Source organism: Dipodomys spectabilis, unplaced genomic scaffold (assembly GCF_019054845.1).
Source record: "Dipodomys spectabilis isolate Male_0828 unplaced genomic scaffold, ASM1905484v1 ptg000149l, whole genome shotgun sequence".
Taxonomy (NCBI): domain Eukaryota; kingdom Metazoa; phylum Chordata; class Mammalia; order Rodentia; family Heteromyidae; genus Dipodomys; species Dipodomys spectabilis.
Genome location: NW_024870826.1, coordinates 423,540 through 437,412, shown reverse-complemented (window position 1 = coordinate 437,412; position 13,873 = coordinate 423,540). Strand labels below are relative to the sequence as shown.

The 13,873-nt window shown below is 36.3% G+C and overlaps 1 non-coding gene across 1 annotated transcript; it reads left to right on the top strand.

The window, feature by feature from the left end:
* The first annotated feature begins 13,092 nt into the window (after nucleotides 1-13,092).
* Nucleotides 13,093-13,194, top strand: LOC122118401. The gene has a single exon (XR_006149343.1). It is a non-coding gene; the product is annotated as a U6 spliceosomal RNA (small nuclear RNA).
* The last annotated feature ends 679 nt before the right edge of the window (nucleotides 13,195-13,873 follow it).

Genomic DNA, 13,873 nt, shown 5'->3' with positions numbered 1-13,873 from the left:
AGTATCGACTTTTAAACTTGAAATATTTTTGCGAGTGTAAAGTCATTTTGAAATTATTTTCTCTGCTTGGGAAGATTACTATTGACTTTTCCGTTCCTTTTGAGGAAACTTAAAGTCATATTTACACCTGTTTTGTTCATTGTGCGGCTTGAACTCTGATCCTGGGTCCTGTCCCTCAGCTCTTCAGCTCAAGTCCAGTGCTCTACCACTTGAGTTACAGCACCACTTCCGGATTTCTGGTGGTTAATTGAAGATAAGGGTCTCATGGATTTTCCTGACCAGGCTGGCTTTGAACCACAATTTTCTGGTCTCAACCTCCTGAGTAGCTTGCATTACAGGCATGAGCCACCAGCACCTGGCTCATATTTGCATTTATGTGCACTTAATGACACTATGTAGAAAAAGCATGGAAATTTGAATGAAATGATGTGACATTGCAGCTTTTCAGAAAAATTGAGGTAGCAATAAATATGCCCTCTTTTTCCATGTTGTTACATTAATGACTCATGAGTTATGGGACTCTTACATTAGCATCGTCTGATGTCTGCATATGCAGATTTAGTATCAGAAATTGTTCATAGAGAAATAGAGAAAGACTGAGATTTTTAGAAAGCAAAGGAGATCAGGTATGAAAGAGCAGCATAGAAGGATATACAACTTATCACACAGAGATTAAGAAGAGCCTAAGTGATTAGAATAATAAAAGCAATGAGGAATAAACCTAGTTTATAATTAGTTCTTCAATAACCAAAAATGATTCCCTAGAATGGTTTCTGCTATACCTTAGTTACTATAATTTATTCCTTCCATCTGGAGTTATTCCTTCTCTTCTGTCACAAATGTTAACTAGCATCAGCATTTTTGGTGTCATGACTGGCCACAAAGATCTCTAAATCTCACTTAGATTACCTTTCCCTTTCTGATTAGCACTGACCACACAAAATCCTGGAATCTTTCAATTTCCAGAATTAAACTTCACCTGACATCCAAGCACATTCCTGGCATTAATTGCCATGACCTATTAACAAAACTTTTTTTTGTTCAACACAGTATTCTAATATAAGTAAAGTACATGAATTAAGGACTATTGTTAGGTATCACTTGGAAGGAGCAATAATATATTCCAAGTATGGGTTCTTTATTTTGCATTTACTAGCTAAATGACTCTTTTGCCTGTCCTGGGGTTTGCACTCAGGGACCGTGAACGGTTCTTGAGCTAGAAGTCTACCACTTGAGGAGAAGCACCACTTCCAGTGTTTCTTTTTCTGTTTATGTGGTGCTGAGGAATTGAACCCAGGGTTTCATGCAATGAAGCCATATTCCCCGAGCCCTAAATGATTTTTTTCATATTAATAATTTTTGTGTGAAAATACAGTACAGATGGGTTACAATTACATGAGCAAGGTAATGAGTACATTTCTTATCAAGTATTGTTGCCTCCTCCTTTGTTTCCCCTTACCATCCCTGCCCACCAATCCCCCCATCCCCCCACAAAGTTGTAAAGTTCCCTTTTCGACATAACGTCTTGTTCCAATGGGACTTTCTTAAGATGGCATTACTTTTTCTTTCTGTTAATATGTATTATAATTTAGGTCAGGTGGTAGGAAAGGAAGTGGAAAACAATACTACGTCCAATAAAGCTGACATCCTATTACATCACTAAGGAAGTAGTGTTAAGACCTGCAGGACTCATAGGTTGTTGCATGTGACATTACTATGTAAAACACGATTAATGTTCATCTCAGACATCCATAACATTCTGCTTCCATTTTCAAGGTCAAGAGCCAAATATCTATGCCTTTTATTGATTGGGTGTTTTTCCTAGGAAGGAAGAAGGAGGATGTGGTAGGTGATGATGGAAAAATATGTATATTAGGCCCCTGTCCAAATTTTTTGCAGTTTATTTTCTTTTTTTATATTATTTTTTATTGTGAATATACTGTACAGAGAGGTTACAATTACATGGGCAAGATAATAAGTACATTTCTTATCAATCCTAGCCTCCTCCTTTGTTTCCTCTTCCCATCCCTTCCCATCCTCCCCCTGCCCCCCCAATCCTCCCCGCTACCCCCCCCACCAAAGTAGTAAAGTTCATTTTTCAACATAACGACTTGCACATCTCATTGTTGCAATGGGTCCACCTAATTTAAGTTAAATAAAACATGATTTGTAAAGTGAAAGTTATTTATGGTTTCATTGACTGTTTTAAGAAAACAACTATGCCTTATGTTTTCAATTATATTTCTATGGTAATGTGTAATATTCATGATTTAACTGGTAAAATTGATAACAGTTATATTATATCAAGTTGATTCAAACTTGTATTTGAAAATTGCACACTTAACATAAATATACTTCCACTTTCCTCTACCACATAATTAAAATAACAGTAAAGCAAAGATTGGTGTTAGCCATTCATATGTACAATCCTAGAACTCGGGGGGCTGAGACCTGAATATTTTAGTTCAATGTCAGTCCAAACATACAAAAATGTGAAAACTTATCTCCAATTATCCAGCAAGAAGAAGAAGGTGAGCATGTGACTCAAGCATAGAGTGTCATCAGCCATGAGCAAAAAATACAATGGAGACCATTAAACATAGAGTTCAAGCCCTAAAAATGACATATACACATAAGACAACAACAAAATGTACTATGATTATCAATAATGAAGACAAAATAGTAAAAACGATCATGAGAAATGTGTAAACATCTTGAAGACATAAATCATTTCACAGAATTTTGATTCATAAGAGGGAAAAGTCACAGCGTCATTTGTACAATCTCATTGTAGTCATTTGTGTTGAAACCTGGCTAGTGGGTAACAAGTGAAAGAGTAGATTTGATTACCTGACATAGGAGAAATTGCCTGTGACTATATACCATCCCACTCTGCAAAAATTTAAAATCGTGCTTGTTAATTTAAATAAAACTTATTGTTAGAGACTGTTTTGTCCACACAGACTGCGGTCCTTATTTTGAGGCTTCAGACCAGTGCTTTTGTTTATAACCACTCCTGTTTTACTCCCCTTCCCTTGTGCAGCTGTACCTTATTTAGCTGGCACCAAGCCAAGTCTTTGAAATAGACACCCGTGCCTTAATCCCTCCCTTTCTCTAGCTACAACTCATTTCACATACTATCTCTGTCTTAGCATTAGTTGTTTTCTGACTAATCCCCATCAGAAAATACTTATATTCATGTAAACCCATAATAATTAACCTAGTTAGAAAAGGGAGAAAGGGTTTACCATTGGCTGAGGCTCTCATCTGTAGGTTTGCTCCCTAATAAATCTGTGCTACACTCTCTTTTTCTCATGGCTTTTGAGTCTGACAAATGATTGATTTGGTTTGATGTAATCCCATTTATCCAGACGTACTTTGGAAATTTTGACCTATGCCAAGGAGCCCTCATGTTTCTGCTAACTGTTCCTGTAAGATTCCTAAGGCATCTGGATTTACATTGACCTCTTCAATCCATTTGGAATTGATTCTGTTACAGGAGAATATAAAATGATCTAATTTCAGTTTTCTGTGTACAGCCAGTTAAACCAATTTTTTGAAGAGGCTGTTTTTCTTCCATCCTGTGTTTCTGACTTCCTTATCAAAGATTATGTGCCTATAGGAGTGGATTCATTTCTGGATCTTCAATTCTGTTATATTGTGTTTCCATGGGAAAGAATGTCATTACCCCATTCCTGAACAAATGGAAAGACTGGGGGGGAAATGCTATTAAGTGAAATAAGCCAGATCCAATTAAATATATGCTGCATGGTTTTCCTCTTTTCTAATAACTAGATATGCCCATACATCTACAAGTTTATCTAGTAGATAATAAAAGACAAATAATTACACTTGGATATGATTAACAGCACTCTAAGCATTCACATGGCACGAACAAGGGAAGCTATTCTTAGGAGAGGATCACAGTGGCTCAATAGCTATGTACACATGATCAGATAAATGTTGCTTATTGCAATGAACTATAAGAATCAATCATATATATGAAATACATATATCTGTATATAATTTTTAAAGATGTTACAAATAACTGACTTCTCTGTAAACTCAAAAGCAAAATTCTAAGTTTAGAAGATAAAATTGAGGAGTTTTCAACACATAAACTAAAATACATAGGGGAAAAGGTGAGAGAGAAAATATAAGATGAAAAGTAGAATAGCTAACTATTGAAGAATTAATAAACAATGTTCAAAACTATACAAGAGAGCTTGGGTACAGCTAAGTTGTAGAACTAGACTAATATATACAAAGCCATGATTTCAATCTCTAAACCTAAAGGTCTAATAATAAATTAATAAATAGTAATAATACAATATTTACCTGAAATAAATGCTTTTATATTAGAGAGGCCTGAATCCTAAAACAATAAACAAAATACTCTCAATTCTTGTATCCCATGAAATGAAACCACGAATGAAGAGCAAATAGTTCCTTTATATCCTTTCCTTTCATTTTCTGTTTTCTTCTTTTCTTTTTCCTTTGGCACTACTGGTGCGTGAAGGTGCTAAGGCTCTAACCATTTTAGATTATTTTTAAGGCCAAGCCTCCCTTGAGCAATGATCTCTTACCTATGGCTTCCACATAGTGAGATAACAGGAAAATTACACTATATCTAGCTTTCTTTGTTTTTGTAGTTTTTTAAGAATTTTTTTGTCAAAACTGGTCATGATATCATTCTTATAAATCTCTGCCTCCTAATTAGCAAGGTTGAGTGTCACCAGTATCAAATGACCAATTGCTCCACATGTTTAATTGGGACAACTAATAGATGTTTTGCTAGCTGCCAGTGGCTCACATCATCACTCCTAGCTACTCAGGAAACTGAGGTCTGAAGATTGTGGGTTAAAATGAGCCCAGGATAGAAAGTCCATGAGATTCTTACCTCCAATTAACTACCATAAAGTTGGAAGAGGTACTATGGCTCAAGTGGTAGAGTGCTAACATTTAGCAAAGCAGCTCAGGGACAGCACTCAGACACCAGAATCAACACACACACACAAAGATAGATGCTTCTAGTTCCTGGCCATGTTCTTTTTTATAATGCTTCTTTTGGTGAAGACTTTGTAATTCAAATAATCTTGATGCAAAGTAATAGCTATGCTGTCTTGGGCTTGTGGTCCTCAGCTTCATCTTCCTTGCCTGTACAATGAAGAAATTTCTTTGCCAAACTGGTGCAGTGGGAGAATCCAGTCATAATATTCAATGTACATGTGTGAAAATGTGACCACGTAAATGGAAGGGGTGGGGTTGGGTGAGATAAGGAAGAATGATCAAATTAATGACCGATCAAGATGTACTTACAAACCGACATATTAAATTAAAACTCCTTTGTACACTATTTATGTATCATTTTGTAAGTAGAAAAAAATGAAACCAGTGCTTCAGTGCAATCCACACATCTTAGGTATAGATTGCTCAAAGCTGTTTCTTTTAAAGAATACAGGACAGAGAAGAGTGGAACAAATCATTTACAGAATAAAACTGATCAACTCTATCCCAAAGTTAACATCAATAGTGATGTTGACCATACACGTTTGATTTCATGCACTGAGAATACATTTCCACCCATCCCCCAATCCTGGGTTTAAATTCAGGGTCAAGATTCTGTCTCCCCTACCCACTCATAGCTAATGCTCTAACATTTGAGCCACAGATCCAATTCGGGCTGTTTTTGTTTAATTGGAGACGAGTCTCATGGATTTTCCTGCCCAGACTGACTTCAAATTATAATCCTCAGATCTCAGGCTTGGAATATAGGTGTCAGCCATCAGTACCCAGCTTGAGAACTCACTTTTCTACTGTAATTCTCCTCCCCGAAATCTCATAGCCACAATCTTGGGAGAAAAGATTCAGAGAGCCCCCAATTGAAGAACATTATATAGAATGCCCTGTCCCATACACCTAAAAAGGGAGAAATGCTATCTCTCTCCCTTTGATGAAACAATACATGTTAGATTATTATATGAAAATAATAGTAGATATTATTATAATGCCCTCAATATCTATTCCCATCCCCATTAATACCAGGCTTGGTTGTAGAACTTACTTTGACAAATGACATGTGAGAATTGATGGCATGTGTCTTTTCTGAGCTTTACCCCTGTGGTTTTCACTTTTTGCATCCCCTGGGAACCTCCAGCAGTCAGTCTGGTTCCCCGAATGGACACCATGCTGAGTGGAAGTGGATCTGGAATAGGCTTTGTAGCATGAGAGAGAGTAAACAAAATTGTAAGGTATTGCGTCCTTGGGGTTGGTTTCCCCAGTAAAATTAAGCTCACATTGAGGTCCCAGCTCTAGGTAGTCTAGGTCTCTTTCTCTCTATTCCCTCCCACTTCCTTCTCATTCTTCCTGAATATTTCCTTTTTCTCCTCAGGTGACACCAATTCGTGAGTCTCATTATCCTAGAAATTTGTTTTAGGGTTAAACATTGTGGCTTTCTGTTTTACATTTTCTCTTAAGTGTTTCTTCACTTTTGTCTTTCTGGAGTTTTCAGCCAGAAGCTCCCAAGTGTGATGGATCTTGAGATAAAAACCCTCTGCCAGGGCTGGGAAGGTAGCAGAGTGGTAGAGTGCTTGCATTGCATGCATGAGGCCCTAGGTTCGATTCCTCAGCCCCACATAAGCAGTAAAAGCTGGACAAGACACTGTGGCTTAAGTGGGATAGTGTTAGCCTTGTGCTGAAGAGTTGAGGGACAGTGCCCATGCCCAGATTTCAAGCCCCAAAACCGACCAAAAATATTTTTTACATGAAGTAAGCCAGGCCCAAAGAAGCATAGGTCTCATGGTTTCTCTTATTTTCAATAACTAGTACATGTCTGAGACAAGCAGAAACTGTCAGACAAGTTGATGTTAGGCGAAATGAACCCCAAGATAAGAATTCAATTTTTTTCTTTCTTGTGATTGTTTCTATCATATTTATAAGATGATTTCTTTGTTGCTTTTTATCTCCCTCCCCCACGGTATGCCCCGTGTGTTCACTGCACTTGATATTGGCATACTTTGTGCAGGGGAAGTGAAAAAACAAATTGTTTAAATTGGGGTACAGGTGGATCCATTGCAACAATGAGATGTGTAAGACGTTATGTTGAAAAACAAACTTTACAACTTTAGTGGGAGGGGGGTCTGAGGAGGGACCATGAGGTGGGGGTGGTGAGTTGGGAAGGGATGGGAAGGGGAATCAAAGGAGGAGGTCACAATGCTTGATAAGATATGTACTCATTACCTTGCCCATGTAATTGTAACCCCTCTGTATGGTATTTACACAATTAAAAATAAATAAATTTCTCTGCCATATCTGCCTTACTTGCTTTCACTCCCCTCATGTTGGCCTACTAGGAGGCCAGAATAACATGAAGCTCCAGAAACATTTTGGATACAAAAAGAAACCACCGCATGGGAAGTGAGGGGTGTATTACAAGAGATTGGGAACTGAACACAGGTAGAAGGGATCATAGCTTCAGCCTCAGCTGTCTTCTGAATCATTGCCCAGTTACCAGCTGTAAGCCTTTGCTCCAAAATCTATGTGGCGAATCCTGCAATTCTTACTGTATCATCCACACACACAGACTTAGTTAGGCATCCAGCATGACATAAAATATACATTTCTTAAATCAGAGAAATCTGTACCGGAGAAAATGTGCAGAAGGAACTTCATTTAATCAGGTTCACTTCATTTTTACAGGCTTATAATTTGACTGAGAGAATATCAAATTCTCTTAGCCTTCACAAAATCAAAATATCCAAGCAATATACCACTGTAATGAAAAACATCTTTTTACTAAAGTGAGTATTAGGAATGGGAAAAAATCAAATATTATAAAACTTAAAAATTGATCTAATACCAAAAGACAAAGAAAGACACTGATCAAGAACGAAATACCAATATGTTTAATAAATAAATGAAATGTTTGAGATTTTTATCCACATAGGAAATACATAGGAAAATAAATAAGAAAGTCACTGAGATCCCATCTTACACACCAGAAGAGCTATCACCAAGCAAATAAAAAAAAACTGCTGGAGAGGTTGAAATGAATCAGGAACTGCGTTTGGTGGTGTGGCATTGTAAACTAGTGAAACCCATATGGAGATCATAATGGAAGTTTACACGATACAAAAAGGACACATATCTTGAAGACCATTATTGCAACCTGGATACATACTGAAAGAATATAAATCAATATGAACATATATGTTCACGGCAGCAATATTCATAGCAATCAAGCTGTGTAATCAACCTGGATGTTCCATAAAGAGGGAATAAAGAAAATGTACCTTTCATAGCTATAAACATGTTTTGGTATATAAGAGAAGTGGATGATTCTACTATATCATTGCTAAATATTTTTCGATAGATTCTTAATCATAATTTCACTGGTTTTGTGGCATTGTGTTTTTTCTTTAATGAAGGACTTCCATATTGATTTCAGAGCAGTTACAATAGGATGAAAATATCATTTAAAATGTGCATATTAGATAAAAATTTAAATTTATAAATGAACACATACAGATCATCATATAGAGTTTATAATTTGAAGCAATTTTAAGAAGGCAACAGTAGGGGGAAAAGACAATGTTAGAAGCTTAATAACAAATATACAGATATGGAAAAATACAAAAAAGGTGCATCTAATTAATGCTAACAGTAACAAAACATTTTCCTCAGGTTTTAAAAATGAAACTATTAAAATAATACTTAATAACATCAAATAACTATGGCATGGAAGAAAATATAGCATAGACATATTTTCCCCAAAAGTTTGTTTTATATTATAACAAATGGATTAAAACAAAATGTAAGTCTGAAGATGATAACACTTTCAAGTGTCATTGTTTGAATCCAGCAAAGAAAAGTAACCGACAAGTACAGGGTAAGAACAACCTGGGTTATGGAAGAAGATACTTAGTAGAACTTTGTGAGGAAAGAATGTGCTACTTTTTCCTCATCAAATTAGTACAGCTACCTTTTGAGAGAACACTTGTAGTCAGAGCCGTGGAGTTACTAATTTAGGTAGTAATTTATTAATTTTATTCCCGAATCCTGTGATGTGATTCCCAAATGATGTGAGTGATCCTAGATTTTCGGAGCCCTTTTTTCACACAGAGTTTCTAATTCTTCCCCATGCCAATGATTCTTCTGCTACTCTCATTTCTCCTTGTTTCTCAACTCAAATCCTGTGACCTTTAGTTTCATGAGAAAGAGCTGAAGAAAAATGAGGATGGCCGGGTGTCTGAGGTAACATCCATTCCTGTTTGGAGGATCTGGGGAAGGACCACCACGTGGGCCTCATAATCAGATATTAATTGACCTCTTTGGAAATGGAGAAACTCACTCTCTCAGGCAAAATCTGTCATTTCTTGACTTTATCTGAAGAGATTTGGTAATAGGGAACAATTCAGAGAATGAGCTTTCCCACCACCCACCACAGCCTTGTCAGAATGAATAAGATCAAAATTAAAAGTGGCCTCAGTTCCCATAGGGCTAATCAAAAGCCAAGAGATCACACATTCCTCCTCATCAGGGACCTTCTGGTAGGAATAGAGTCTGGGCAAAGTCTAAGATGGAGATAAAATGAGACTGGGCCTAAGGAGGACACAAAAGAATGACCCTCTCTTTGACTACAAGTGAGTTGTGTAGTGAGACATGAAAACTTCCTTCATATATGAAAATTCACTAGGTGAGTTATCTCACTGCCACTTTGCAGGAGATCAGTGTCCCCAAAGGAGAAGTTGTTAAATGTTGTGACTGCCAGTTTGCTCTCTAGGCTGTTGTCTCTCCCACCCCTTCCCATGCCAGGAATGCATTCCTTCTTTTAGGCACTCAACTACTTGTCCTCACTCTTAGGTGGGAATACTGTAGGCTATTCTTTTGCCAACCTCTTGCATTTGAGGTAGAATAGGCCCAGGCACAGCTCATGCCAAGGGGTAGATTCAAGAAGGTGAGTATAAGTTCATATTTTTATTGAAAAATAATCATATTGAAAGAATTAAATGAAATTAATAATTGAGAGATTTTGAGTTTATGGCCGCTAAATTTAAGTAATTATTACTAAAACATCTAGAATCATGGATTAGGAAGAGGACAGTGAAGTAGTTTCAATATAATTTGCAAAAGAATCACCATAGCCAGAACAATTAAAGGAACTGTTGGAATAGATCCATTTACAATCTTAGGAGTGACCTTGGATTGGTGGCTTTTAGAATAATATCTAAAAGAGAGGGACTTGCTTGGCACTGGTGGCTCACACCTGTAATCCTAACTACCCTGGAGGCTGAAATCTGAATATTATGATTCAAAGCATGTCCAGACAGAAAAAGCCAGAAGTGGTGCACGGCACAAGTGGTAGAGCACTAGCATTGAGCTCAGGGACACTGCCTAGGCCATGAGTTCAAGCTTCAGGATCAGCAATACAACGACAACAAAACAATAATGATAAAAAGAAATAAAAGAAGGACTTAAAGATATGTGATGGAATGAGGCTGATGTGTAACTGTTTAGGGAACCTACAAGGAGACAAAATTTGGAGCCAAATAATATCTATTCATGACTAATCAAGGATGCAAAGCAAATGCCAAATTCCTCTTCTCAAAAACTTGCAAACTTGGGCTGGGATGGTGGCTCAGTGGTAGAATGCTTGCCTGGTATGCATGAGGCCTTGGGTTCGATTTCTCAGCACCACATAAGCTGAAAAAGCCAGAAGTGGCGCTATGGCTTGAGTGGTAGAGCACTAACCTTGAGCTGAAGAGTTGAGGGACAGGGCCCAGGCCCAGAGTTCAGGCCACATGACTGGCCAAAAAATAAAAACTAAACTAAACTAAACTAAACTTCCAAACATATCTTTTCTCATAATTGAGGAGAGGCTTCTTTTAGAGGAATTCTCCTTATCTAGCTCAAGGGGATCAGAACTTCAGTAGAATTTTCCTGTTGAGATGTAATGTGCTTAACTGTACTGAAGCTAATCATGGCTAGGAAAGTATGGACTAATACGTTTGTTGTATTTTTCCTTATAAATATATAATATTCTCAGGTATTATATGAAATATATTTTATAATAAACAATAATTATACATTATATATAAGATATTAACTATATTATAATATAACATATATATTAACAGACTTCCTAATTTTAGAGTTAGGAACAAGCAACATATTAAAAGAAAAATGCTTGAATCTCTGAGTAAGTTCTCTACAACAGGACAATTCCACGTTTCATTCTCATTACCCAGAGAGCAACATAGGAAAGCGATGCCCATGGAGGTGGTTCCCTGGGTTTTGGAAAGTCTTATTGCATATATATATATATATATATATATATATATATGTATATATATATATATATATGCATATATATATGAAATATTGTTTTATACTAGTGAATATATCTAAAACTATAATAACAGATAAATAAGTGAACACCTATGTGCACACACACTCAATCACTTTCAAATATAAGAATTTCTTTTCTATGCTGCCTATTCACCTACAGAGAGAGTACATGAGTTGCCATTGAATTGTCCTGGAAGTTCTTTATCTGGCTACTCTAGCTTCACATCCTTTGTTCTGTAAGTAGCCAGATGTTTTGTGTTCAACAATAATACTTGTTACAGGCAAAAGTATCCACCCTGACACACAGAGAAACTTGGATTTAAAGAAATGCCAGAAATAAGTGGGAGGTACACAGTACTTTTCAAAATTGAATAGATTACATATTTATTAGAAAGCTCGTAAGAAAAAATATTCAGTGTAGGATGAAAGACTTCAGAAAACTACAGTATATGTTGTTTAGATGATTTTTTAAAACACAGTCTCTCAGGTGCTGGGAGGGTGGCTCAGTGTAGAGTGCTTGCCTTGCATGCATGAGGTCCTGAGTTTGATTCCTCAGCACCACATAAGCAGAAAAAGATGGAAGAGGTGCTGTGACTCAAGTAGTATCACTAGCCTTGAGCTGAAGAGCTGAGAGACAGTACCCAGGACCCAGAGTTCAAGCCCCACAACCAACAAAAACTAAACAAAACAGTCTTTCACTTTTGTGTGCTCAACACTAGTGCTTCAGTCTAGGGCTAAGATTTTAGGTGTGGACATTTATAAACACTCCTGATTCAGATTCGAATTGATAAAATTTTTAATCAATATTTTGTTCTTATTAATTTTGCTCTTTGTAAATTCACATAGACCTATAAAAAACGGTGTGGCCATCCCAATAACATTCTCGAAGTACTTCCTAATGATGACTTACAAAAAGTTGTATTCTATTACACCAAGGAAAACAATGCTACAAATAAGGAAAACCAATACATAAATATTAATGATTAATAAAATAAAAAACAAAACATTTACCACTGTTTCCAGTATTTGAAATGTACTACATATTTGATTTATTATTTTCTCATATTGCTGTACATTTAAAACTGCCTAAGTCTATGATGCTCAACAAGAATTTTATAGGCTATGAGAAGCCTTTAAAGTTACCCACTAAGATTATTATTTATGGTTCATCTCATCATTTGTATATGGCTTATACCATCATTTGTTCCTCGCTAACATATAAAATAAGGAAGACCTTAAATTTTAACAGAAACTGTGAAGTTAATGTCTTAAATCTTCACTCTGCGTCTTTACACAAACACTTTGCAACTTCTCATTAGTAAAGTTTCTATAACTCTGAAATGTATATACTTAGTAGTATATGACTGCTACCATGAATCTTAAATGCTTTAATGAAAAGTTTTACAACCTGCTAAATAGTCTTAATTTTGGCATATATGAGCACATTCCCAAAATTAAACATATTTAAAACATTAAAATTTTAACAAACCTTAACACTTTCTATAGTGTTCATTATGACAGGTTCCTTGGACAGAATAATTGAATTCCTCCTCCTACACATCCGTTGAACAACAAATGTCTGGAATTATTTTGTTTTTGACATGTCAATCTTGACTTTATTCTTAAATGTGTTCTTATGTAAGAAATACATGGTTCTAAAATTTCACGACAATTCTTTTGAATTTAATTTTTGTGGAATTGTCTAGTTTAAGAAAATCAATTACTCTTTATATATAAAATTGTTCTGTGCTCAATTCAGTAGCACATACACTAACAATGGAATAATAAAGAGAAGAATAGCCCCTGACTGAGGATGACACTCAACTTCGTGAAGCATTCCAGATTTTTAAAAGAACAGATTTCCTGATGGGATGTGGACAGAAGGTAACCTTAATGCCTTGTTGTTGGGAGTTTAAACTTGTTCGAAGACCTTGGAAAGTAGTATGGAGGTTCCTCAAAAGACTACAGAGAGCGCCCCTAAGACCCAGCAATCCCATTTTGGGCATTCACCCAAATGATCAAAAACAAGACCATAGTAAAACTACCAGCAAAACTATGTTCCTTTCAGCATTATTTACCATAGCTAAGATACATAACCAAACCCGATGCCCCACAGTAAACGAATGGATCAAGAAAATGTGTGTGTGTGTGTGTGTGTGTGTGTGTGTGTGTGTGTGTACTGGAATTCTATGCCTCCATCAGAAAGAATGACATCACCCAGTTTGTTAGGAAATGGAAAGACTTGGAAAAAATTATATTAAGTAAATTATTCCAGGCCCAAAGAAGTGAAGTTAGCCAGGCCCAAAGAAACATACATCCCATGTTTTCCTTATTTGCAATAACTAGTATGTGTCTGAGACAAGCAGAAAAGGTCAGATAAGTCGATGTTAGGGGAATGAACCGTAAGATAAATATTCAAATTTTTTTTGTTTTTTGTTTTTTTCCTTTCATGCAATTTTTTCTAACATATTTATAAGACGATTTCTATGTTGCTTTGTATGTCCCTCCCCCAAGGTATAACCCATGC